Genomic DNA, 7,149 nt, shown 5'->3' on the forward strand with positions numbered 1-7,149 from the left:
CTGGCCCGCCAGCGTTAGTTATATTTTGTCTTACAACATCCGCAGGCAGTTTTTTTACTGAATCAAACACACAGCCCAGTTCTATTTCCTCTTGAAACGCATGTCCTACATCCGTTTTCTAATCTCTACCTATAGTTTCACTAGTTCATATACACGTATCATTATATTGAAAACACATAACATTCCCTTTTCATATTTACATCCTTATTTTTGTTGTTTTTTCCCACCTAGCGCTCATTTTTTTACCACTAGTTTTCCCTTAAACCAACTGCATTGTCTCACGTCTTATTTGCTTACAAAAACAAAATGATTTTTTGGCCAATCAATAAGTTCTTAAAAATATGTTTATCATTTCAGGATTACAACAGTTCGGACTCCACCGAAATATGCAAAATAAGGTTGACAGCTGGGTCCACGGACACAACCCAGTTTTTTTGTGACTTGCCAAGTAAGTCGCTTTGTCAGGCCTGTTGGGCTGCAAATCTTTCAAGATGAGGAGAGCTTTAATTCGGCTGGCCGAGAAAATGGCCCATGAGTAATGAGAAATGGGTTGTACATTTTTAAAACACATCAAACCGGCAATTAGTTTCAAATATCTTTTTTTCATTTTGAGATTTTAAATTACATTAATTTTTATGCGTGGAGAATTTGTTGGATTTTATATTGATATACATTTATTTTTAAAATCAGTTTGAATGTGAGTCGAAATTTCGGGATTAAAAATAGTTCGGACCGCACCGAAATATGCAAAATTTCGTATAATTTTTTAACCGTGGCCACAATATAGGCTGTAATGCTAACAAAAAGAATATGGGCTCCAAAAAACCTTAAGAATTAGCAAATGGGCTGTAAATTATTAGAAATAATGGCAGATGGGTTGTATGCTGTTTTCCATAGATTTGAGGCTTTCCTAAAAAAAGGTTGACGCACAAGCAGTGACTGTTGGATGTCCATCCAACGGCCGTCGGCCTTCTTCAATCTCTGCCTGCTCCCTGTTCCCCACGGTCGGCTGTGCTGCCGTGCAGGCTTCACCACCCCACCGTACTCCCATCCCTGGCCTAGCCATCCCTCTACTCACCCACACCTGATGTTATTCTCTGGCGATGGCAGACGAACCAGTAAACCCTCGTACAGTCGTACTCCCCTCCGCGTGGGAAACAACTACCGAGTCTTCCCTGCCTCCATGTCGTTCTCTTCCTAGGCCTCGCCGTCCTCCACCGCCCTGGTGTTCTCGGCGCGGCCTGGTCAACGTGGTCAACGACTGACATGCATCTGAAGTGGACTATACGTGGAGAGGCCGACAGCTGGGTCCATGGCCGCACGCAAGGAAATGCCTCCTTATTACGTGCAAAATAATGATTCCTCCACCTGACATCAGGGACCCACCGAAAGGGCCTTTGTATTTCGCAAAAAAAATGTTACAGCCGCTGACAGCTCGGACCCACCAGCTATTTCTTCGCACGCAAGGAAGTGCCTCCTTATTACGCACATAAAAAATGAATACTCCCCCTGTTAGCTCGGACCCAGTATAGTCGCAAGCTGACTTGTGGGCCTACTAAGTTGACGGGGACGGAGGGCTTTGTCAACTTAGTCAATATGCACGATTCTAGCTCCACTGACCATACGATGTCCATCCAACGACCGTAGTGCTTCTTCAACCTCTGATCTTCTTGCTCCAGCCGCCCAAACCAGTGTCGGTCGTGCCTCGTGCTCCTGCCTCCCATGGCCGGCTGCGATGCCGTCGAGGCCTCACCACCCCCTACTACTCCCACTGTTGTCCAGGCCATCCCTCTACTCACCCACACCACCTGTTAACTGTTATTCTGCGGTGACGACAGCCTCACACCGCAGCGAACCAGTAAACCCTGGTACTCCTCTACGCGTGGGCATCCACTGTCGCGTCTTCCCCGGCTCCGCGTCGTCCCCTTCCTAGGCCATGCCGTCATCCATCGCCCTGGTGCTCTCAGTGCGGCGTGGTCAACGTGGTCAAGGAATGGCTTCCATCGGACGTGGACTATACGTGGAGAGGCTGACAGCTGGGTCCACGGTGGCGCAAGGAAGTGCCTCCTTATTACGCGCAAAATAATTATACCTCCACCTGACAGCAGGGACCCACCGGACGAGCCACCGTATTTCATGAGAAAAATGTTTCCCCTGACTGCTGGGACCCACCAGCTACACCTTCGAACGCAAGGAAGTGCGTCCGGGCAAAAAAACAACAAAAAAACGATTCGCCCCCCTGACTGCTGGGACCCACCAGCTACATCTTCGCACGCAAGGAAGTGTCTGACAGTCGGGACCCACCTGGTTGAAGCGTACGTAGTGTTGTCATTCTGGTCGCGAACGTGTACGTACATACTGGTCGTTGTAGAGGCGCACACGTGTCATAGTAGAGGCGCGCACGTGTCGTAGTAGAGGCGCGCACGTAGCATGTACACATACGTACAACGGCCAGGGTACAAGAAAGAAAATACAGCCATGTATGTGTACATACGGCCGGGGTCTCGAACGCCTACTCGCGCATACGTACGGCCAGGGCTCGTGTACATGGCTGGGTCGGAACAGAGAAACAGCGTTGTCGTCGTGTTCATGGGGAGCCAACCGGCTGGGTCAGAACAGAATGCGTGGTCGTGTTCATCGGGAGGTTTTGGATGGAACACGCGATGGAAACAAGGCATGGCGTACCGCAGAACGGAGGAAATGGCCTTGTGTTTGACCGGCCACGTTCGAAACGAGATCCTGTTAATCGGGAGGGGTGTGGCGTAGCGCAAAACAGAGGAAACGGACCTTCTACGGTCGAAATGGGTGTCCTGTTGATCGGGAGGGGTGTGGTGTACCGCAAAACGGATAAAACGGACTTGTGTTGGAGCACTACGGTCGAAACGGGGGTCCAGTTCATCGGGAGGGGTGTGGCGTACCGCAAAATGGACGAAACGGACTTGTGTTGGAGCGCTACATCGAAACAGGGGTCTTGTTCATTGGGAGGGGTGTGGCGTACCACAAAACGGGACTCCACGGGATACTGTTCATCTCCACCGTCGACCTCCTCCAGCCTCCACGGGCTCCTGTTCATCCAGCCTCCACCGTGCGCTACTCCACCGTCTACTGTTCAACCACCCCTCCACGGGCACCCCTCCACCGTCTACTATTCATCCAACCCTCCACACCACGGGGTCCTGTTCAACCACCCCTCCATGGGCACCCCTCCACTGTCTACTGTTCATCCAGCCCTCCACACCATGGGGGTCCTATTCATCCAGAGGCAACGCCACCGCTCACTATTCATCCAACCCCCCCCCCCCCGCAATGCTCACTGTTCATCCAATCGACCGGCTTCAGTTAGCAGTAGTAGTGAAGGAATCGCTCGATCGAGTTCAGTTAACAGCCATCGATCGATCGCTCGGGTTCAGTAATGCGTAGCCTGCAGTGCAATCGCTCGGGTTCAGTTAGAGCCCAACGCCTTGCTTGGGTTCAATTAGAGCCAACGCCTTGCACACACACGCGTACGTGTACGAGATAAACGTGCATTGCTCGGCCCCCGACCTCCCACCGTAACCGGGAACTCCCCGAAATTTTCCTTGCCCTTGCTTCTACCGTGGTTTTTTCTGTCATGGATGGCCCAAAGAATGTCATGCAGCTGCGTCTCCGGCCCGCCCAGGATGAAAAGCTCATTTTTTGTCATGATTTTTTGTCATAGGAGTAGGAGCCCACCACATCTATGATGATACCGGGTTTTGTCACAATTATCGTCATAGAAGTGTCATATGTATGACAGGAAAAAAAATCGTTCGGCCCAAAATGTCACGGATATGTCTTTTTTTTGTAGTGCAGGCAACCCAGGTTGGCTAAAATCTTAAGTCAAATTGATGAATATTTATGGCTTTATAACGATGATTATGGAAGGTGGCCCCTGTATATTAAATACAAATGCCGATGATATGTTTATTTTGACTCTGTTGCGACCGTTTATCAGTTGAAAGTGGCCCATCATCGGCTTCTACTCCTTTGTAGATACTACGCAGAGTTTTTCCGCAATAACAAGACAACCCTTAGCCGACGTCTCGGTGCCCGAAGGCGGTTGTGTTAGCGAAAACGAGGCAATCAGATATGCGGGCTTATAACTTTCACTTAGTCATAGGAGCTTTAAACTGGGGAAGCTAGCTATGAGCCCCCGGTTAGTGTTTCGGCGACAGCCGTGGTCAAGCTGTAAACACTTCGGCCAATGTTATGAACGGCCCATCATTTAACATAGTCATCAGATCGCTGACCAGTTTACGCTTATTGTGACAGTCAGTTTTCAGCTTTCTCCACTGAGGTGCTTAACCATGCGAGCTGGAAGCACAATCGTAGTGGTTCTCCCTTTGCACACCTAGCCGAACAAAGCGGAACGTAGGAGGCAATCATAGGAGCCGGGAAACCCAACTATTGACCAAAGACACAATTTGAAACCGATGCATATATAGTAATATCCGAGAATGTTTTTGCCGAATCCCTAAAGGTGTCCGGCGTTGCACTGCGAGACTTGTGTTGGAAACACACAAATAGTTTAAAAGTTCCATAAGCTTGGAAAACCAAAAAAGTCAGTAAAAACTTGACGTCCGAGCAAGATCAAGTGTTCGGTGTCAATCCGAAAATTGGAAAAAAATTGTGCTTCTGTTGTGCTTTAACATGACGCATCCGATCTCAAGACTTCAGGCAAGTCAGCCCTTTGCAATGACCAAGAAGAAAACACATTTACTATAAAACAGCTCATATAAATTTTAAGAGCCCCCAAGTTACTTGGGTAAAAGAATTTTATGTATAATGATTGTATGTATCGAAGTACTTATATCCTATCTGTGTTCACCCGAACTTTGAACGCGTCTTAAGCGACCGTCGGCTTCTCCCTCTTCGGTCAAGGACCGAAAAGTGTTATGTACTCCACCTATCGAGAATATCGACGGTGTTTCCAATAACCAAGCAATCATGCCATAAGGCTGTAACAGACAAAGCACGCTCGGGGAACTTATGCTATATTACTAACGAAGTGTAAGAAGCAACTTCGAAGAAAATAGTACCTCCACCAATACCTTTCTTCACTTGCTCATTTTTACTATTAGACTTGTGCAATAGATTTTTTGTACTCATGAGTTCTGTTGTGTGCTGACCATGATTGAAAACAATAAGAGCGCTAGCTTTCGGCTTCACCCAGTTTGAGGTCAGAGCTCGGATGACCCAGTCGTGAAAATCGCAGATGTGCTCCCTTTACAACCTAGCCAAACAATCGGTAACGTAGGGGTAAGCACAGGAGCTAGGCAACCTAGCTTGCGGAACACTTAAGTCAATATGATGCATATTGTGGCGTAATACACGAACAAGGAACAAAGCCGTACAAGTATAATCATATGCAAGAGAAAAACTTCATAAAGGAAGCCCCCAAATAAATGGGGTATTTGAATTTGTGTGTCACAAACAAAGTTATGACAAGGAATTTTTCTCACAAACAACTTTTTGCCAAAGAAGTATAATGCTTGGTCGAACCGAACAAAATTTAAAACTGAAAGTTTTTGAGCATGAAAGCGACTTAGCTAGTTAATGTGTCCGGCATTGATGACGTGGTCCGAGCTTGACGCGGGACAAGGTTCCATCCTCTCAGGCTGGTCCCCAGGTGGCCGAGCAGAGAGTTCGGCACTCCAAGAAGATGAAGCCCCCAGTCCAGCCGCGGTAATGGAGCAGCTCGGTGCGCCAAGGCGACAACACAATTCGGTTGATAGAGGCGACAACACGGCTCAGTCTGAGTCGATTGGCTGCACAGTAATATAGTGCAAACCAAAAGTAATGACAAATAAAGATAATAATGTATATTTACAAAAAATATTCTACTTATTTAATACAAGTGAAGTAAATAATGAAAGAGATATGGCCTGAGCGTCGAGGTCAATGTCAATGCAGGGCGTCGGTGTGATGTGGTAAAGGTGTGGCAAAGCCCGAATTCACAGGTCGGTCCGAGTTCCGGATACGGCGTTCGCTGAACTATGTAGGGAAACTTTCTGAACCACCATTTGATAGACCTGTGTATAGATGATGGAACAAAGCAGAGTAATAATTCCTAGGGAGAAATAAATCCAAACAAGCAAAAATTGCAAGGATTAATAGCACCTGGTTTATTTGTTGTAGCAGTCCGAAGAAAGGTTACTCCCAAAATTGGGACTCGGTCCGCAGACCCATTGCCTGATGGGTGATAAAGCAAAGGAATGGCGATGCTGGCAAAGGTTGGGTCGCCGAGGCAAAGCCCGTGGTCCAGCTAACGTGATGAAGCTGGTCGGTTGGTGACGCCGAGGTCTCCGAAGTAAGTTGACGAAGAGATGGCAAAGCCCTCGGCCTACCCGAGGTGACGGAGCAGGTCGATAAGGAGATGTTGCAACTGCCAAGTCAGCCGAGGTATTGAAGTAGTTCGGCATGATGGACATTGTCTTGATGAAGCAACGGTTCGGCCATGCCGATGCAGGTCATAACTTGTGACGTGGTCAATGCTGGCTTGATGAAGTGACCGCGTGGCAATGCCGGTGTGCCCTCTCCGTGTAATCCATGGGGCAGCGATGTTGGTGACGATTTATCCTTCGCGATGCCAAACTATTGTCCGGCTGGCCGAGATGATGATTTGAAGAAGTTGAGATCGGCTCAACAAAGCGATGACGTGTCTAGCGCAGGTCGGCCGCCGTGGAGTAATGTTGTCGGGCTGGTTTGACACCAGCGCGACGTTAAAGATCGTATTGTAAAAATACTTTTAATACTAGTGGGATGTGTTTGAGAAAAACACAATACCCCATACGAAAACTTCCTTCAAAAAGGATGTCCAAAATCCCGTTCATAAAGAAGATGAACTCGGGTCGGATTCGTTCTCCCATAGAAAACATATCCAAAAGGTGATGCACTAATCGGAAGGTTACCGGAGTTTGATGGTCGGATCGAGCTGAATTTTTGGCAGGTGGTAGATATGGGAGTTCCGCAGCCGATCAACGGTTGGATCTTCCAAAGGACACCGAGCTAGATGCTAGACACCACGCTCCAAACTCGTCCGGATTCTCGTCCAGATTCAATAGGGCTCCGGTATATCGGAGATTGCCGGAGATTCCTCCATCGGAACTCGACGAAATTTTGCAGGGTTGT

This window comes from Triticum aestivum, chromosome 1B (assembly GCF_018294505.1).
Source record: "Triticum aestivum cultivar Chinese Spring chromosome 1B, IWGSC CS RefSeq v2.1, whole genome shotgun sequence".
NCBI classification, from domain to species: domain Eukaryota; kingdom Viridiplantae; phylum Streptophyta; class Magnoliopsida; order Poales; family Poaceae; genus Triticum; species Triticum aestivum.